This window comes from Cynocephalus volans, chromosome 4, assembly GCF_027409185.1.
Source record: "Cynocephalus volans isolate mCynVol1 chromosome 4, mCynVol1.pri, whole genome shotgun sequence".
NCBI lineage: Eukaryota > Metazoa > Chordata > Mammalia > Dermoptera > Cynocephalidae > Cynocephalus > Cynocephalus volans.
In genome coordinates this window covers 74,184,324-74,206,678 of record NC_084463.1, presented here as the reverse complement: position 1 = coordinate 74,206,678, position 22,355 = coordinate 74,184,324, and the positions used below count along the sequence as shown (strand labels likewise).

Sequence of the window (22,355 nt, the reverse complement as noted above, 5' to 3'; positions counted from 1 at the left end):
CTATTTCCCTGAAGTCAACAAATGCAGTATACATCTTCCTACATTACTGCTTCGAAATTTATTTTAATACCAGAGGTCCTGAAATCAATCTCCTGACCTACTGCCTACCACACACTTCTTATTTCTCCTGACCTTGTTTCCTTATCCAAGTTAATTTGCTTACCCTCTAACCAAAGAGTCCTTTCCAGCTCACTGATTATTTTACTTTCTCCGATTTAGTCTTCCCTGCATGGAATAGTTTGCCTCAATAGGACCTCCCATTATCCCATAGGACTTTTCCAAGAGAAAAAAGTTATAATCATTGCTATTTATTATCATATATCAGACACCAGAAAAGCATTTCATACATCTTATGTCATTTATTCCCCCAAATAATTCTGTGAGTTACTATCATTCTTATTTTACAGACGAAACAACTGAGGCTTGGAGAAGTTTAGTGACTCACCCAAGGTGACACTTACGTCTGCACTCCTAAGCACAAAGCTAGGTTTGGGAGATTCTCTCAGACTGAGACTAGACTACTGTCGTTAACCTTGTAGATTGCTGTGCTCATTGCTGTGAATATTCATAGATCTTCACTAAATTTTAAATCAGGAGCTTGACAGATTAAGTATGTATGATTTTCTATGTCCAGCACTTGGCATTGATGACATACACAATCAAAGGTAAAAAACAACTTCTAATAACAAAAGGATAAATATAATGATGGGGGAAAGTGTCGAAGTAATAACGTATACTTTTAATGAGATTCTGTATTTCTCAGTCCTTTGACTTTTATTTAGCCTGTGTATTGTTATTTGCTGTATCTCTGCTCTAAATTAAAATGCAATCTTATTAAAAGTAGTAGCTATATCTTCTTTATTCTATATTCCAATCCTCATATCACCCTAAGCTCATGAATAAATACCAAATTAAATCTTAAAAAATCCATATTTTAGTTATAACTACATGAAATAGAGAAAACATGGAGGGCATAGTGTAAACAAATAATCAGAGTGAGGTCTCAGAATAAATGTCAAAAATATCAATTTCCCTATTCTCATTTTTTAGTGATGATATGATAAATTATAATACTAGCTCTGCAGCATTATTTAAATAACAGAAAAGATATGGAATGAAAATAATAAAATTGTTAATAAAAATAACGATAATTTAGTAAATAATGACTAATGTGATTTTTGTAGAAATGTATAGAAAACCAACTTGTAATGGTGGCAAGAGCACAGAATTTAGCCAGAAGATTCTTGTTGGGTTTTTGAATCATTTAGTTACCTGCATATATAAGTCACTTAACTTTTCCAACTAATTTGTAAAAGCATTTAATTAATCATCTCTAACCTACCGTATTTTAAGAATCAAGTGAGATATTATACATGAAAGTCATAAAACTGTAAAATATTGCATAAATGTACATTTTTATTTTATCATTTTTCAAGCAAATCATAATCAATCTGTTTCTAATTGATGACTTTCAGCCAGTGAGTAGTTTGATAAAAGCAGAAGTGTTGGAAAATGAATAAGAGGCAGGGTTATATTTTTTTCTTTTAGTGAGAATAATCTGAGTTGTGAATACAGGTCTAATTACTTAAATGGCATTCACTTTAACTGGGAGACAAAACTGGGGTCATTTCTATCTTTAAGTGTAAAAAAATATTTATATAGTATCACAAAATTGGGAAAAAAAGTGTGTATATATATATATATATATATATTTTTTTTTTTTTTTTTTTTTTAAATTTCATAGTCCTGGTCAGGTATTTAGTCAGAGCATCGTCATTCAAAGCATTTCATTACGTCTGGCACTCTTTAAATAAGACTAGCTAGTTTTCCTGTACTTTTAGGGCAATCTTGACACCTATGACTCTGAGAAAGCTGGGCTACAAGTTGAATTTCCTTATCTTATACTAATGAGATGGGAGGTGCTCAGTTTCCCTGGGGCTGGGTTTCAGGCCACTCTCCTGGGTCTCAAGCCACTCCCCTAGGACTCAAGCTCCTCCTCTCTGAGCCCTGAGCTACAGTTGCTTGTTGCACCAATACTTGGAGATTGAGACCACAGGCGGCAACAAATAGAGGTAGTTACTGGCTTTGTGTCAATGATCTCAATTTGTGTACACTTGCCTCGTGGTCTCTTGAAGATTTGACTTACCTGATGAATTCTATGTGTGATCAGATATTTAAATTAAAAACAAAGACCTTTGTCTCTGAGTTTCCTAAATGGGTTTTCTTCATTGTAGAATCCTATAGTGTTAAAAACGAAAAGAGATATTAGAAACTACCAAGACTAATTTCCTCATTTTACATGTGAAATAAATTGCCTCTAAGTAAAATGACTTGCTTAATGGCACAAAGCCAATAAGGGAGAAGACTTAGACTCTGAGTGTCTTAATTCCTAGCCCTTTTTCCTATGCCATGATTCAAAGAGGAGTTCCTAGTTGTGCTACAATGTAAATTCATGTCATTTTCAACCTTTTTAAAGTGGCAGTGTCTGCCCCAACTTCCAAACCCCTCTTCCAAACCCCAATTAAATCAGTACACCAAGGTAGGTATTCATCAAAATGAATCCATAGAAAATATTATTGAATTAACAATGTACTTAATCTGTTTTAATTGTGCTTTTAGAGAGCAATTAAGAAATATACTATGTGTAAGAGAAAGTAGCTTTTGTTTAAAAACAAGCCTTCACATTTTCAGTAGTTCTTAAGCTTTATTTTGATAGCAACAGAAAAAAAAAATTTAATGGCTGATACAGTACATATAAAGCAAGGCAAAATATGAGATTTTTTTAAAGAAAATTTACTCATTCTGGCATTCATTTATTCACTTAACAAATACTTATTTAGCCCTTAATCTGGGCCAGTCCCCATGTTAGACATGAGGAATACAATGATGAACACAAATAGACTTGGAACTGCCCTCATGGAGCTTAAATATAATGAGGATACCAGCCGCAAATAAATACAAATTGGATTAAGGCAGTTACCTTACTTTATGAAGGAAAGAAATCTGATTCTATGCATATGTGTAACAAAAAAAACCAGACCTAGACTAGGACTGGGGTAGTCAGGGAGGGCTCAGGGGAGGTGACACTTACACTGAGAACTAACTGAAGGATGGTTATCAGTTAACTGCGTAAAGAGAAGATAGCAATATGGTGTGAGGGAGCATGCCAGACCCAAAACCTTGTAGCTGGTGTTAGTGTGCTACATTTTTGCATTCAAAGAACAACAAGATATCATTAAGAACTTTAATCTGAAAAAATTATTTTACCTCCTCTATGGGCAATAAAACACGAAACAATAGCTGACATGTGATTGATGCTCAACAAATATTTAGGTGAATGAAAGAATGAAAAGCACTTGTTAGTGTTACCAGAGGAGAGGGTCGGGGGTGTCAAACAGCCGACCTCAACCCACCCCGTCCTCTACCAGATTCTTGATTCCACCACAGGAAAGAATTTAAGAACAGAGTCGGAGTAGAAAGTGAAACAGGTTTAACGTAAAGAATAAGAAATATACACTTCACAGGGCAAGTGTGGACTGGCCCCAGAGAGTAAGCGGAAGCCACAGCAAGTTTAACACAAAAGAAAGAAGTACATACTTCACAAAGTACAGGCTGGTTCAAGAGAGTGAGCAGCAGCCCGCTAAAGGCAGGTTTAACTCAAAAAGGTGCAGTATACACAGTGAAGTGTGCGAGCTGGCTCCAGAGAGAATGGGAAACAGCCCTGCCTTCTTTCCGGATTCTACTTTTAGTTAGGCTATCTTTACATATTCATGCTACCTAATGAATATTCAACTAAGGAGGTGGTTTCCAGTATAGAACAGGTTATGTAACAGCCTTGCATATGCTCAGTTGGTCTCTTTTGAGCATGTTCACTGGTCAAATTCTACCAAATACACTTAAAATATGCTAGGTGCTCTCTGGCGCCTCCAGTGGAAGGTCATTCATAGGATAAACTCCTTTCTACTGAGCATGCTCAACCCTTGGAATTAAACACGTCTGCCTCCTGTGATCTCAATCTCCCAGTGTTGGTACCGAAAATAGGCCCAACAAGCCACTGTAGCTCAGGGCTCAGAGGAGGAGCTTGAGTCCTAGGGGAGTGGCTTGAGACCCAGGAGAGTGGCCTGAAAAGCAACCCCAGGGAAACTGAGCACCTCCCATCTCATTAATATAAGACAAGCAAATTCATCTGGTAGCTGAGCTTTCTCAGAGTCATAGGTGTCAAGATTGCCCTAAAAGTACAGGAAAACTAGCTAGTCTTATTTAAAGAGTGCCAAACGTAATGAAATGCTTTGAATGGTGATCCTCTGGCTAAATACCTGACAAGGACTATGAAATTTTTTTTTTTTAAGTTATGTTTTTTCAATTTTGTGATACTATATAAACATTTTTACACTTAAAGGTATAAATGACCCCAGTTTTGTCTCCCAGCTAAAGTGAATGCCATTTAAGTAATTAGACCTGTATTCACAACTCAGATTATTCTCACCAAAAGAAAAAATGTAAACTTTTAGTATTTCTTCCATAGTAGATTAGATTTAAATTCTCTAGGTAATTTGCTTAAATTTTTTCACCAGCACAAATATCTACACTCTTATCTTCACTCAATATCCTCCAGGCATTGTGGCCTCTTTCTGTTCACAGGCCTAAATTAATTCTAGTCTCATGACCTCTGTACCCATTATTCCTTTTGACAAGAATATTCTTCTCCCAGATTTTAAGTGGCTACCTCTTTCTTACCCTTAATGTCACTGTATAAAGTGACCTCCCCAACTTTCCTACTTAAAAGAATATGGCATAGTGCCTGACCCACAGTAGGCACTTCACAAATTGTAGTTATTATTATTTTTCATATTATTTCATGCCAACTGAATGCCTTCTATTAGCCCCACTACAGTGACAGCCACTTTGTATATTTCTAATTCTTACTACTATGAGATAAATATTATCTCTCATTTTATATATGGATTATTCAGAGAGATTAAACTGCTTCCCCAAAATCACTTAGCCAGTAAGTGGTAGAGTCTGGTCAAAAAAACCTGAATAATTTTTTTGCACTATATAACTTTTGAATAAAAGAAAGAAATCAAATGCACAAATGATATAGTTATTTCGGTCTTAGACTTAAAAATAAGATAGTTGGGCTAAAATATTTTTGGCTGGATTATCCAAACAATTCTCCAAAACTTTTTAATTTAGAGCACTGCTTAAGTCCTAAATTCAACTGAAATTTTAATTTATGCTTTATTTCCTCATATGTTCTAGTAGAAACTGAGTTAATTTTTTTTTAATACTTAACAGCTATTCCCTACCACCCAAATTAGCTCTTGAGTCTTATCAATTACCACATTGTTTCACTTAAGTAGAAAAGGGATCTGTGAATATCTCCCGGACACTGAGCAATATTTTATATTCGTGTATGTCATTCAGAGAAGAGGACAATGCCCTGCTGTCTATGGTGGAGAGCAAATTGGAAACTTCAGGACAACTTCAAAAAAAAAAAAAAGGAAAGAAAGAAAGAATGCAGACAGATACTCTCTCTGGGGCTTGCTGTTACTATAAGATGAAAAGAAAATGATGAAAGGTGGCCTGAGACTGAAAAAAAAAACTGCACAGTTAGGGATAAATAGGTGGAAAGTATCATAAAGATCTAGTTCACACTCTTCATTTTATAGTTGAGAGAGATGAGGCGTAGAATTAAAATAAAGGTCAATTAACAAGTGAGATTAGAAGCGAAGTTTTGTACTGACTACTCAATGCACTTTACTTTACCCTTCACTGCCACATATAAAAATCAATTAACTGATGTTGATTTGACTCTGTTCAAAAAGTAACTTGCCTAAATAGTGGAAGAGGTATTCTCTAGGACAGAAGTAAATAAATAAATTAAATAAATAAATAAATAAATAAATAAATAGTGCATTCTTTTAATATTAAAGAGCTTAGCCATGGTCAAGCTTTCTAATTAGGTCAGCATAATTTTAAATTGGACTAAACACCATCCCAGGTGGGGATATCAAAAATTCATCATTTTGTCCTGGATGCTATCTCTGCAACCTTAGAGGTTTCAGAAGAGCAATAATTTATCCCTGCTTCCTATGAGATTTAGATATTTATGCAAGCAGCAGACTGAACAGAAAATACAAAATACTCACACAAATTTAAGGAGTAATAAAGATTGAAATTCTTTATAAATATTTGTTCTTTTCCTTTTTAGTTTGCCTTACAATATACTGGCAAGTTTCATGTCCACGTTAGTGTGAAACGACAAATTAGTCAGTTCAGAACACTGTGAAAAGCTACAGGGTAAATGATTCAAAACCACCTCAACTATGTGTTTTTGTTTTTTGCTTGTTTGGTTGGTTGGTTGTTTTTCTTTTACTAAGAAAGTTCTCAGTTTGGGTCTGTATCCAATTCCATAGCATCTTTCAGTTTTAGAAACATCTCAATGGAAAGGTTTAGAATCCAGTACGGTCACTCCAAAAGCATTTGCCTAGCTTTATTGTGTTTGGTTTTAATTTCTCTCTCTTTGTGAGATCAATTTCTCATTAGTGCTAAGTCAAATGCTTCCTGGGAAAATGAAGAAATGCATTTAGTTGAGACAGGATTTTATCAAACTATTCAAGAGGCTAGAAGAAAAAAAATAATTTTAATATAAAATAGAGAAAAAATGTTGTAAATACACAGGTTTATATCTAGCCATAAGTAGTGTTTTTCTTTTTTTAAAAGAAAATTTATTTTAACATTTATATGTACATTTTTATGGGTACAATGTACTGTTTCAATACATGCATACACTGCACAATGATTCATTCAGGGTAGACAGCATAGTTTTGTACCCATTAATCCACCCCTTCTCATTCTTCTCTGCTCTCCCTCCTCAGCCTCTGGTAACCATTACTCTGCTCTACTTCTATGAGAATCAATTTTTCTCTTTTTCTTTTTTTTTTAATTCCATATATGAGTGAGATCATGCAGCATTTTTCTTTCTAGGCCTGTCTTACTTCATTTTGCATGATGTTTTCCAGTTCCATCCATTTTGCTACAAATCATTGGATATCATTTCTTTTCATAGATGAATAGTATTCCATTGTGTATGTATACCAGTTATTTTTTATCCATTCATCTGTTGATGGGCATTTAAATTGATTCCACCTCTTAGTTGTTGTGAATAGTGTTGCAATGAACATGAGAGTGCAGGTGTCTTTTTGATATATTGATTTCATTCCCTTTGGACATATACCCAATAGTGGGATTGCTGGGTCCTAAAGTCAACCTATTTTTAGTTCTCTGAGGAACCTCCATCCTGTTTTCCACAATGGCTGCATCAATTGACATTCCCACCAATAATTCAGAGAGTTCTTGTTTTCTCTGCATCCTTGTCAGCATTTCTTATTTTTTGTCTTGTTGACAATAGCCATTCTAACTGGAGTGAGGTGATATCTCATTGTGGTTTGATTTTCATTTCCTTGATGATTAGTGGTTTGTGCTTGTTGGACATTTGTATGTCTTCTTTTGAGAAATGTCTGTTCAGGTCCTTTGCCCTTTTTTTAATTGGGTTATTTGGGGATTTTTGCTGTTGAGTTGTTTAAGTTCCTTATATATTCTGGATATTAGCTTTTTGTCTGAAGTGTGGTTTTCAAAATATGGTTCATAGGAAGAATATCCATTAATGTTTTAGTAGCTTTATATTGTCAAGGAAAACTGACTCATTCAAGTTAATAGACATATCAAAGCACTATGAAATGTACCTAAACCAGTGAAAATAATATTTTAAAAAAACAGTGAAAATAAAGATAAGAATTGCAATCCTACCAAATGAAGTTAACCCACAATGCCTTCTACATCTCTGTTTATAACTATTTTGCTTTTTGCCTCCTAAGTGTAGTTAGATAGCTAGAGCTCTCATCATGAACCCTCATGGAAAAAAAACGTGGTCTGATCAATTAATTTTACGTTAAAACACAGTGATTAATCAAATACCCTGATAAGGAATTTGAGCACTTATTAACTACCATTTGTTGACTACTTATTGTATACTTATTACAATGCTAATTTCCTTCCTCAAGTAACTTGCACTCTAGGGAAAATATTTACAACAAAATATGCTGAGTGCTGGAATACTGAGGAATATACTAGAAGTATAAGAGGACAGAGGAAGAATGATGTTGTGTGGGTGGAAAGATAATCATGGGATCAGGGAACGTCAGCCAGATGTGATCTAAGCAGCAACAAAAAAAAAAAAACTTACAGAATGATAAGTAATCTACCAGACAGGTATGAATCTGGAAATTGAGAATAGGAAGACTATTTGCAAAGACTCCAGACCATGGGAAGACATGGGCTCTTCAGAGAATAAGTAGTTTATTATTAATGTAAAGTAGGGTAGAAGTAGATGTAAAAAAGCAGCTGAGAATTTGAGATTAAATTGAAAAGGCAGAGAGAGATTAAGATTTTGAAGAATATCATATGCCATCCTAAGAGTTTGGGTTTTACCTGGAAGGCAGTGGGGAGACATGGATGGGCATTAAGTCAGTTGGTGACACTATCACAAGCCACACTGAAGGCAGTTGGACCAATGTGTTGAAATGGGGAGTGGCCTGATACTGGAAGCAGAGGTAGAAGAATTGCAATAATATAGATGAATTTTGATGAGACCTTCAAATACGGTTGAGGTAGTAAGAGAAAGTGGTAATAATATATTAAACCTCAGACCCAGAGGTGAGAACAAAGCAACATTAGGAACCCAGTATTCTGAAGAAACTCTTAAAAATTTAGGAACCAGACAGCTCCTCCAGGGCCTCGTAGCTAAGCCAGTTTTGCTTGTCCAGATGTCATCCCAGCATAGTGTTGCCTTCCCCACTCACACTACCCTCCACCCCTCATTCCTTTGAAAATAAGGGAGTATCAGAGAAGGGGGAAGACATTCTTCGCATGCTTTCGTTTAGTGGGGATCCCTAGGCTTCTTCTTTCCCTTCCAACCTCCAAATTCAAGGAGGACAGAATCCTCCAAGCACCCACCCATGGAAATTATAAAACCGGTGTTTTATTCTCTGATTGAACATTTGCTTGCACAACAGACTTGCGGATTAGCTCCTGGCCCTAATTGGACAGGGGGAGAAGAGAATTAGAGAGATGATAAAGCAGAAAGGGAGTAGCAGAAAGGCAATCTATATTTCCCTCATTTAGAAAGTCAAAAGTTTGTAAGTTTTTCATGGGTTGAATGGACTTTGGAGAAGATAGGCAAACATGAGTTTTCTGGGCTCTGTGAGCAAAACACCAGAAATGGGAGTTGAAAGAAATTAGGAAGAGGCGGTGCCTGAGAGTAGGCTAAATCAGGGAACTCTGAAGTAAGGATGTTCCAAAAACAACGTAGATGTGCTCACAAGAGCCAGCATTCGGAGGTCTGCCTCAATCAGTGATGGTTCTGTGGTCAGCCGTCTTTACCCAGAATGGCACACATCCAGAAATGGTCCACATCTACATCCCAGAAAGGACCATAATGGAAGTTTAATAAGAGACATTTGTCCCTACTGATACACAGGGAAGAAAAAGAACTTGGAAAAAGGAAGAGAAAAAATGTGAAAGGAAACCAGCCTCCACACAGCTGTAGGTTCGTGGGTTCGAGTCTCTTGCCATTGCTGAGCTCGAGAAAGGGAAGAGAAGAGCAAAGAAAGAGATAAGTTTTCCTTTGTAACAACGGGAAGTTATCTAAAAACTATGTGACCTTCCTGGATGTCCAAAAGAGGTGGGAAAATGGATTAAACAGAACATAGTTAAAGGCGGTGATTAGAAAAAGTAAATCCACTTCATGCCTGTCTCCTACTATATTTAGACTTTCCAATAAGCCAGAAACAAGGCAATGGATATAAGAGATATTTAAAATGTGGAATAGATCCAACTTGACCAATTTGTTATATGGGAAAAAGAACAGTACATGATGTTTCTGAGTTAATAGTCTGAATTATGTCTTCAGCTTTAAAAAAGAAATACTCTAGGCTTTCTTTCTCTGGGCATAGTTACTTCATGTACAAAATAAAGGATTTTATGATGGTTCTTAACCTTTGTTTTCATCACAGAATTTCTTGAGAATCTGAAGAGAAATACACACTGTTTCCACAAAAATAGGTCCATGCACACTCAGAACTTTTCATACAAATTCATATACAATAGGAAACATTGAAGTGAGAAGACTATTTATAAAAGACTATGAGTATGACTATGTATACATTAAGTTTGACATGTCCATGACAAATCCTTGAACTTCAGAAAGGGGACAATACAATTCTGTTGTTTGGGGTTTTTTTGTCATTATTGTTATTTTAATCTCTGGCACCTTTGGATATCCAGCTGACAAAAAGGCCGCCTCCTTCCTGTCTTCCATCAGAGCCTGAAGGATCTGAAATTATGGGGTGGCTCAGCACAAAGGATCTGCAGTTTCTTCAGGATACTTGCAGGGATGCTGAGAGCCAGGGGTGGAGCCCATTAATTAAAGTAACTTCTGCACTTAAGCTTTCCCCCTCCAGTTCTAAAAGCTGTCACACATGTCTCTCTGGGTCACCTCACTCCTTCCTTCCAGCTAAGCTGCATCTAAAGAGAAGAGCATGGTGACAGCACAGCCCGCCTTGAGTGTGTATTGCCCTTAGCTTTTTAAAAAATCTTACAGATCAAGTTAAATAGTATGAATTTCTCTCATTTTCATCATCTTTAGGAAACATGTGTCTTCTCTTGTTACCCTTGAGTTTCTCCTCTGTCAGCTTCTATTGTAGGTCAGAGCTGCCACTAAGTGTGTGATCTTATGCAAAGCTTTCTTTTCATATTTCCTTTGGGTCAGTGCATAGTGGTTGAAAGTGCAGTACAAATTTTGAAATCTAGCAGGCCCACTTTAAAATCCTGCCCAGTTATTTCAGACTTCTGTGCCTTATTTTCTTCCTCTCCTTGTATCAAATGAATGTAAAAATATATCCTGGGGTCGTTGTAAGAATTAAGATACTGTATCAAAAGTGCTTTGTATAGAGCTTAGCAAATAGTAAGAGCTTAATAAATGTTATCAAAGCAAACTATTGCCATTGCATAAAAAAGAAATTTGAAGTGCTCTGGACCTCAATTTCTTCATGTATAAAGTAAAGCTGTTCAATTACATTCAATTTTGTTTAGTATCCATTTATTGAAGTATCCAGTACTTGAAAAGCACTGGACTAAGTGCCAGTTACTGTATCATTTGTGAAAACAAGTGAAGGAGGTTGCAAGTTAGTCCTGAAGCCACTGGCAGGCAAACAACAAATCAAAGAGCCTGCTAATCAGGGCTCCATCAATTGCTGAATAGCCTTGATCAAGGTAGTAAGTGGTAATGAACCACAGTTTTCTCATCGGTAAATGAGACCAACAATATGTAATTTGCATAGTGGTTAGAAGCATTACATGAAATAAAGTGTGGAAGAATTAGTACAACTCCTGACGCGTTAAAAGTGGTCAGTAAATGTTTATCATTTGAGGAATCCATTTTAAGACTTTCACGGGTCCTAGGCTCTCTTATTTTTAAAAAGCACATCCCACCTGATATTAAAAATAATAAAATATACCAACATAGTACAAAAAAAATGTACTTTTTGCTGTAAAATGTTTTAAATTATTTCTTTAAGGAAGTGTTAATATAATAGTAAAATCTTTATTATATTTTTATGATAGTAACTTTTTTATATAACAATGAAGAGGTAAGTTGATGTTGAAAAATTGTTACAATATTGCATTGTATTATTTTCAACACTGTAGTTATTTTTACTTTTAAAGCCAGTAGTTCCCCTCTGCCGCCCTCCCCCCCACCCCCCAGGTCTCAGAGCTTTATGCTGGCCCTTGAAAATGTTGACACTACAGTGTTCCGTGGATAAAACAACCTGTCTATTGCCTACTGAGTGAAAATGCAGGGAGTGCTATGATGTAGCTTTGAGCAAGCAAAAATGAGGGAAGGAATAGTTCTAGCTAAAGAGGATTAAAGATGAATTCAGGTAGATCATGCGTTTCAGCACGCAGAAATAGGTAGGAATAGGACCACTGAGAAGCATGTAGTATTGTATGTCTAGAGCATTGGTCTCTAAAGAGAGGTTTGAACAATTTAGAGAATGTGCGAAGGATCCATTAGGGGAAGGGAGGAGAGCGAGGAGAAAATGGTATAACATATTTGCTTTTACTTCTGATTCTAATTTCTAGTTATTGTTTGTTTTACTATATTTCTAGTATATTAGCATAGTACCATGTGTGTGTGTGATGCATATGCAATTTACAAGTGAAATAACACACACATACTAAGAGTGCGTGACAAATTACCTGTAGAGTACAGGGCAGGAGATGATAAAAGTTATGGCCATTTGGCGAAGATCTTCAACTGTCCTACTAATGAGTATGTTATTGTATAGGCATCGGGAGCCATGAAAAGTTTAGGCAATAGAGTTATCAAATCTGTAATTTAAGAAATTAAATCCAAAAGCAATTTGCAATTTGAATAGAAGGAGTAAACACTAGAATTCGGAGAAGTAATTAAGAAAAAAACTTCAGTAGGCTTATCCATAGGTCATTTTACCTATCCCCCTCTCGAAGCAGGATAAGGACAAGATAACTAATTTTCAGCCCTCAGATGAGATGTCACCTCCTTTGAGATGCCATTCCTAACCACGCACACATCCCTCATGCTGGTGAACCGCACCTACTACCTACTCCAAATAGCTCCCTGTACTTTCGCCTTTCCGGAATTGATTACACTGAATAGTAATAGCCTATTTACTTGTCTGACTATTCTTTTTTACCCTCTGGTTCCTAAGGTAAGAACTGGGTCTTATTCACAATCAAATCCCAGAAACCTTCCACAGTGCCTAGAGTATAGGAGCTATTCAATAAGTAGCTGATGAATCTGACTGAAACATTTCACTCTTTTCCCAACTTCCAGCCATTCAGTGAACTAATTCTTATTACTCTTTCAGGTCTCTGCTTAGATATCACTTTCTCCAGAAAAGTGTGTTTCCATTTAGCACTTACCTCCTTTAATTATATTTTGATGTATATTATGTCTCCTGTTTAGAGGAAGGCTGTTTGATTCACGAAAACAGAAAACTGAGGTGTTTTACGTTACTTCAGTGTTACTTAGTGTTTTAAGTTACTATCAGTGTTAAATCTTGTATATCCATACTCTTCTGGGGATATTGTAAGGAGGTCCTGTGGTGTGAAGGAGATGACGTACACACTTTACCCAGATCACCTCTAAGGCTCTTAGCTTTGAGATGGGAAAAGCCTCTGCACAGCTGCTCTCTTCCTGGTCCAGGTTCTCTCCTCTGACTTAGTTTATAGCCACATCCCCACCCTGTAGTCAGTGTAAAAATCTGGAAGGGTCCTCATTTCAAAGGAGAGTATGTCCTATCCAGAGAAATGAAGTAGAGTCAAAAACAAAGGGAACCAATATTTGTCAGCTTCTGTGACCCCATCTGTTCTCTGGATCACAAACGCCTTGTCAATAGGCTGTAGCAAAAACCTCAGGCGCACTCTCTCTTCCACCACATGGTGGAATGGCACTTCTGCTATGGATTAGTGGTTACTGACCAGCACAGCTGCCATCATGCCTCTCCAAACCTCCTTAGCTGTTTTTCCTAAAAGCAAAACCACTGCTCCAGTCTGGTTCATCTTTTTTCTATCTTGTAAACATACCATCCCCACTTCTGATTTCTCCCCCTTTGCTCATTTAGCTTCCTTTTTTTTTTCTAAAGAGCTTTTTCTACCTCCTTCTTCCTATGTATTTTTAAAGATCCATATCAAACCTTGTCCACTTTTTACTGAACTCCTCTAGGTTTTATTGGTCTTCTCTTCTGAACCGCACAAGAATTATAGCCTCGTACATAATTTTATCATTCTGTAGTCCTTGTGCAAACAATTAAATTGTTATGACTTTATGGATAGGGATTGTGCCTTAAAACTTCCTTTACATCTTCTACTATGTTTGGCATAGCATAAGATATACAGTAATTATTACTGCTGTTCACCAGACATGTCTGGCATTTCTTCTAGACATATGGTAATATTGTCCTTCTTTGCTATTCTGAAGTCAGATAAGGCCACGTGCCTTGCTTTGACCAATAGAGAGTGAGTAGAAATGTCGTATGTCACTTCCATGTGGTAACTTTAAAAGTCATTGTTTGGTGAGCTATATCTTATTTTTTCTGTCTTGGTAACTAAAGAACCACTTCAGCCTGGATCCCTGAACGAAGGTGACATACTGAAGAACACTCCAGCTGACTCAACGAAAGGCATCCAAAAGATCCGATGTCAGTTGTTGATGGTCCTGAGAGAGTCAGCTGTAAAGGGTATAGCATTGGTACCATGAGCAACAGATCCTGGGCCAGTCGAGGACATGAGCAATCAGAAACAACAGAGAAGACTTCTGCAGAATAAACACGCAACTTCTTCACTACTGACATCACCATGATCTTCCTCCTTTTGTAGTACTGCAAAAGTACTGGTGCACAAAATGCTTATAAAACTGTTAGAGTGAGCCAAGTGAAAATGCCATATTTGCACGATAAAAGTAACAGAAATTTCATATAGTTCAACCAAATAGACATGGAACGGGAAGAAGAAAATATAAAATATCTGTGAGAAGAATTGTAGCATTCTTGAATGAGCTATTGAATTGTATAATATCTGACAATAGTAATTTCTCTGGTAATAATTTAAATTTGCTTGAATTTACCTGTGTATACCTGAGAAATGATGATATACTAGAATCGACCTGTTATTATATTAATAACCATACTGGACTAATTATAGTTTATCCATGGCTAAGTCAGAACTGAAAAATCAAAAGCCAAGAAAAAATTGCATTTACACAAATAACAAAAGAAATTTCTCTTTTACAACTACATCATCCAGCTTAAAAATCATTTTTTGAACTCACTGAAGGAGTAGGTAATCTGAATAGCCCTATATATCTCTTTAAATTTGAAATTATAGTTTTAAACCTTCTCACAAAGAAAACTTCAGGCCTAGATGGCTTTACTGGAAAATCTACCAAACACTGAAGGAAGAAATAATGCAACTTTATACAAACTCTTCCAGAGATTTAAAGAGGAGGGGATACATCCCAAACCATTATACAAGTCCAGCATTATTCTGAAACACAAACCAGACAAAAACATCAGAAGAAAATAAAACTATGGGCAATATCTCTTAAGAACCCAGATGCAAAATTTTTAGTAATACAATCTTGACAAAGAAGAATAAAGTAAGAAGAATTACTGTTCCTGGTATTAAGAAATACTATATATCTACAGTAATCAAGATGATGTGGTATTGGTGGAAGAATTGGCACGTAGATCAATAGAACAAAATAGAGAACCCCAAAATAGACCCACACAAATATGCTCCATTGATTTTTTACAAAAGCCAAAAGCAATTCAGCAGAGTAAGAACAGCCTTTTGAAAACAGGTGCCGGCACTGTTGGACATCCTGAGGAAAAAGCAAAATAAAAACCAAAAAAAAACTTCAGCCTAAGTCTCATGCATATACAAAAATTAACTCACAGAAAGAGAAATATCACATATTCTCACTTATTTGTGGGAGCTAAAAATAAATAAATAAATACACAAATAACCTGGGGAGGGGGAGAGAAGAAGACACAACAATTACAATTCCTTGAAGTTGATAGACAAGCAAACAGATATGAGGTTGTTGGGAGGGAGAGGGGAGAGGGAGAAGGGAGGGAGGTTTTGGTAATGGGCCACAATAATTAACCACATTGTATATTGACAAAATAAAATTAAATTAAAAAAATAACTCAAAATGGATCAAAGACTTAAATGTAAATGTAATATTATAAAAGTTTTTTTTTTTAAATACAGGAGAAAATCTTAACTATCTAGGGCTAAGCAAAGAGTTCTCCTATTTGATACCAAAAGGATAATTATAAAAGAAAAATTGATAAATTGAACCTCAAACATTAAAACCTCTTGCTCTGTGAAAACTCATATTAAAGGATGAAAGAACAAGCTACAAACTGGCAAAAAATATTTTTAAGTCATGTATCCAGCAAAGGACTAGTATCTAGAATATATAAAGAACTCTCAACAGTTAACAGGAAAAACTCAATCCAATTAGAAGATGGGCAGAAGATATGAAGAGACATTTCACCAAAGAGGATACATAGGTAGAAAATAAGCATATGAAAAGATGTTCAACATCATTAACAATTAAAAAAATGCAAATTAAAAACACAATGAAATACCTATTGAAATGGCAAAAACAAACAAAAAATAGGAGCACCACACCACGCTATGCTAGCTGGTGATGATGTAAACAAATATGCTCTTGGACATTTATCCCAGAGAAATTAAAACTTGTGTTCATGCAAAAACCTGTATATGAATGCTCATGGAAATTTTATCTGTAGTATCAAAAAGTAGAAGCCACGCAGATTCCTTTCAACATGTAAATGGTTAAGCAAACTATGGCATATTCATACCATGCGGTACTACTGAACAATAAAACAAACTGTACATGCAACAACTTGGATGAATTTCCAGTGAATTAAGCTAAGTGAGTGAAAAAGCCAATCACCAAAAGTTACATACTATAAGATTCCACTTATATAAGATTTTCGAAATGAAAAAAAGAAAAAATTAGAGATGGAGGGCAATTAATGGTTGCTAGGGATTAAGAACTGGGTTTGGGGCAGGGGAAGAAGGTGGATGTGGTTAAAAAATGGAATATGAAGAATCACTGTGGGGCTAGAACTGTTGATTGTGGTGGCATAAACCCAAACCCAACCAGGTGAAAAAAACTGTGTAGAACTTAAAACACACACACACACACACACAAATGAGTAAATTAAAACTGGGAAAAATCTAAATAAGATCAATGGATTGTATCAATATCCTGGTTATGATATTATACTCTAATTTTGCAAAACGTTATCATTGGGAGATATTGGGAAAAACATACAGGCGATCTCTGAATTATTTGTTAAAATTGCGTGTGACTCTATAATTATCTTTAAATGATGGCATTTTAAATAAATAAATAAATAAAACAATACTTTGTAAAAGCACCAAAAATATAGGGATAAATCTGACAAAGATATCTAAGACCTATAGGTTGATAAGTAAAAAATATTCCTTAGAGAAATTAAAGAGCTAAATAAATGGAGATGTATTCTGTTTATGAGTGATAAGAATCAGTATTGTTAAGATGTTGATTTTCCCACAAATTAATCTAATAGATTCACTGAAATCCTAATAAAAATTCCAGCATGCTTTTAAGAGATTAACAAGATAATTCTAAAATTCATATGGGAATGCAAAGGACACAGAATGGCCAAAACAACTTTGAAAAAGAATAACAAAGTAGTAAGACTTAACCTTCCTGACTTCAAGACAGATCATAAGCTACAGTAATCAAGATGGTATGGATTTGGTATAAAGATAGTTAAATAGAACAATGAAACAGACCAGAGAGTCAAGAAATCAACCTACACATATATAGTCAATCAATTTTCAACAATGATTCAAAGGCCCTGGAAAAAGGATAATGTCTTAGTTTGAGCTGTTATAACAAATTACCATACCGTCCGTGGGTTGCTCAAACATTTATTTCTCACACTTTTTGAGGCTGGGAAGTCCAAGATTAGGGTGCCTGCATGGTCAGGTTCTGGTAAAGTCCCTTTTCTTGGTTTGTAAATGGTCATGATTTTGCTGTGTCCTCACATGGCACAGAGAAGAGAGAGAGAAAGCAAACTCTTTCATGTCTATGCAAGGGCACTAATTCTATCATGAGGGCTTCACCTTCATGACCTAATTACCACCCAAAATTCCTATACCATCCAAATACCGTCAAATTGGGGATTAGGGTTTCATTATATGAATTTGGGAGGAAAACAGACATTCAATCTGTAGCAGATAATCTTTTCAAAATGAAAGTATGGAGCTATTGCATGACATATGAAAAATAAAGATATAAATAGTAAGACTCACACTTCGTACCATAAGCAAAAAGTAACTGAAAATGTATCATAGACATAAACTTATAATTATAAAATTTCTAGAAGAAAACAGAAAATCTTTGGGATCTTAGGTTAGGTAAAGATTTCTTAATATAACAACAAAAGCACAATGTAGGTTGGCTGTTCAGCTGAATTGCTTAGAGTGTGGTGTTGATAACACCAAGGTCAGGGTTCGATCCCTGTTACAGGCCAGCTGCCAAAAAAAAAGCACAATGTGTACAATAAAATTGATAAATTGGACTTTGTCAACATAAGGAACTTCTGCTGGTAGAAAAATACTGAGACATGTCACAGACTGGTGGAAAATATTTGCACATCTCATTTCATACCTAAAAAAGGAGTTATTTCTAGACTATAAAAGAATTCTCAAAACTCAGAATAAACTAAATAATCCCATAAAAATGGGTGAATATTTGAACAATCACTTTACCAAAGAAGATATACAGATGAGAAGTAAGCAAATGAGGAGAGGCTCAACACCATTGGTCACTGGGGTAATGCAACTTAAAACTACAATGAGATTTACTACCTACTTATTACAATAACTAAAACAAGAAAGACACACCATACCAAGTACTGTCAGAACTCTCACATGTGGCTATTAAGAGTGACAAGTGGTACAAATATTTGGAAAGAGCATGGCAACTTCTTAAAACGGTTGGCATAAACATAAACTAGAGGCTCTAGTCATTACACTCCTAAGTATTTACCCCCAAACACCCGAAATAGTTGAAGTTTATGCATTACATAATTTCCAGGTACTCTCTACATTTATATTTTTGAGTAAATTTTAGATCAGTCTATCACACAACACTACTAATGTACAACAATGTACATATATTATCTAGCTAATACTTTAAAAGAACTAGTTAGATATTATCATGAGGGTTTTACATTTAAGGAGAGAGATTAAGTAACTTCACTTAAAATCATACACGTACTAGTCAATGGCCGTGATTTGAATACAATCCTCTCTGACTTTAAAACATTTAGTGTTAAGTAATGATTAATGATTATGATATGATATGATACCCACTATGGTATGATACCAGGAAGGAAATCTAATCTGGGGGAGGGGGGCTGCATACCAAGGAATGGGAGTGGCTTCTAGAGGCTGAGAGCAGCCCCCAGCTGACAGAGAAATAGGGACACACACAAGACATGAATTCCACTCACAACCAGAATGAGCTTGGAAGTAAATTGTTCCCCAGAGCTTCCAGATAAGAGTCTAGCCTAGTCAGCACCTTGATTTTAGCCTTTTGAGACCCTAAGAGTCCAGCTAAGCACCCCCAACATATGCTCTTCTAACCTAAGGAATAAATGGATGTGAGTTAGTTAACAGGTATTGTTCTAACCTGCTAAGTTTGTAGTAATGTGTTAAGCAGCAATAGAAAATTATTACAAGTGCTTACTGGTGTGTGACACATGAGAATCTTCCATAAATTATATTTCTAAACTATGGTCTTCAACAAGGTCTCCAACAAGTCATTTTAACTTAAGGAGGTTTTAGTTCCTTAATCTGTAAAATGAGGTTTGGCTAGCTAAGTTACAAATTGCACTCTAAACTTGCATAAGTCTAAGAATTCATTTCTAGTTTTGCAACTATTTTGGCACATCTTGATCAGGCATCTTCCATTCACCTCTCCATGTCCATTCTCCACCCTTCATTACTCTGCACTATGTCCCAGGAGGCTGACCCTAAGGACTGCATCAGTGGGTTCCATTGTCTCCATTAACGGGGCAGTGGGAGGTACCGGCAGGAGATCAGAGTGATGAAGAGGAATGAGGTCTGAGTATTTATTTCCTGGCTTTCTACAAGTACACAATGAACAAAGAAGGAAAATGATCCCTAACTTAACCTGGGGATGTGTGGAAGCAGGGGAGGAGGTGGATGGCCTGAATTGTGTCTGCCCGAAATTCATATGCTGAAGCCCTAACAGCTAACCTGACTATTTGAGCTGGGAGTTTTAAGAGGTGATTAGGGTGAAAGGAAGTCATAAGGGTAGAGTCCCAATCCAATGGGATTGGTGACCTTATGAGATGAGGAAGAGATCTCTCTCTCTCTCCGTGCACATGCACTGAGGAAAGGCCATATGAGCACAGAATGAGAAGGCAGCAGTCTGCAACTCAGAAAGAGAGCTCTGACCAGAACCCAGCCATCCTGGCACCTGATTTTGGACTTTTTAACCTCCAGCATTGTGAGAATAAATTTAAATTGTGAGAAGAAGAAATCTAATCTGGAAGTCACAGCATGATCACTAAATAATATGACAGCAGGTAAATACATGGTATCCCCAGGCAAGCAGTCTACTTGGAAATACCTAATCTAAATTGTGTATAGTCTGACAGGCAAGCCAAACAGAAATGGAAGGTCCAGAAAAATGGCCCTGAAATGTGGAAATCAATAGGTTTCAAGAAATCCTGCAAGAGAGGGGTAAGCACAATGATGTCCTACATGGGCTGGAGCACTGAACAGATTAACGAGGCAGAGACCCAGTAATTAGGTGCAAGGTGAGAACTGATATACATCTCCAAGTCTAAGCAAAAACTCATGGGGTAGTCTGGAGACCAGAAGATGGTAAGCATGACTTGATCCTAAATGCTAGAATGCTGGTTTACATTTATAAAATCTCCCTCTACCCCTGAAAACCTTCATCGCACCACTCCCTTAACCACCCTACTCTGAGTCCAAGGATGTCTCAGCAGAATTAATCCCCAAATCTGAAAATTCCAGAATGTTTGAGTCACATGGTAATAGCAAAAGGGAGAAGACAGATGAAGAGGCTGGAAATCTCAAGGAAATATTACTTCATTATTCAATTATCTAAGTAATTATGTGTGCAACATCCAGACATTATAATGTAAATCACATTTGTCATCTAATGATATTTCTTTCTTTTCTAAATTAAAAAAAATGACCTCATCTGATAACAATTTGCGCTTTGAATCAGTAGATAGGATTTGGGTTAAGTGACATTGCCACTTGACAGATAAAAAACATCGTGGTATTGAAACTTCTTCATCCCCCAAGTGGATCACTAGCCTAAAGTACAGGGGTGTTCATAAACTATCTTTATGTCGTCTCCTGTCAGAGAGAAAGTGTTCGTCCTAAATCAAGAGCTGAAATACTGCCATTGCCTAAGACACATTTATTTCTTTAAAGGAGTTGAACTCTTAAGCTAAACTTCTCACATGCTAGGTTAGAATTTATTCCAATTGGTAAAATCCATATGTATTCAAGATATTAACAAATTGCACACATTATAGTAGTTTAGATAAATTTCAACAGTCTGTAATTCTTACAAGTGTATGCCTATTTGTTTACAAATAGTACAGTTTTTGCTTTCAAATGTATCTATCTTTATAGCATGTGTATCTTTGGAATTGAGATGAAATAAATACATCACATTCCATTTTTACAGAAAATGAGCAGTGTCTAAATAATGAACAGAATTTTTCATTGACCATCTTGAATGGATTATATAACTTTTAAGAGCACTGTGTTTTCCAAATGTCTCAAGCTAGTATCTCTCCTAAACATAAATTACAAAATCAAATTCTCTATTCCTAGTTTGGATTATTTCTAAATTGTCTTTCTTTCTACACCTCGTAAATCAAGTTTGATCCATATTGAAAACTATACGATGTTTTTAAACTGGTATCTTTATTAATGGCAATATGTAAGTATAAATTCATTAGCAGTATTTCAGCAGCCTAGAGTCTAATATCAATTGTTATGAAGCTCAGTGCTCCAAATAACCATCAGCTCTGGGTGATTGACAATTGAATACACATTTTTAAACAACATAAAGTATGTTAACTAAACATTTAGCCATTATTCTTTAATCTTAAAAAGTTTAATATTATAATATTGCCATAGAATAAAATGTCCTCCTCAGAAATAGAATTCATTAGAATTTTAATTTCAGTGGGGTCACTTGTTCTTACTCAAAGCTAGTGGCATATCAAATAGAACCATAGCAGCCGCTTTTATTATGTTTCAGGTTGCTTGTGTAGGTTGATGCACTGGTGAGATAATAGGCTATATTTCAGGGCACAGAAGGGAGAAAAGGACAAAAGTACTAATTAAATTTGAAATTAGTGTATTCCTGGAATGATGAATACACAGGAGAATACGGTAATTCCAAATGTCAACCTCATTTCCAGTGAACTTCTAAAAATTTTTAATAATGTCTTAATTTTTCACCTTCACATAAAACCAAAGGTCCACTTTTAGCAAAGGTTTTGAAGGATCCTAAATACAAACTCAGATATCACGTTTTTATGTTTAAAAAGTGCAGTGCAAGCAGCCCAGGTATCAGG

At 35.9% G+C, this 22,355-nt stretch overlaps 1 protein-coding gene across 1 annotated transcript in view; it reads left to right on the top strand.

The window, feature by feature from the left end:
- CNTN5 (contactin 5) overlaps positions 1-22,355 on the top strand; it is a 473,778-nt gene that overhangs the window by 321,112 nt on the left and 130,311 nt on the right. The window lies entirely within an intron of this gene.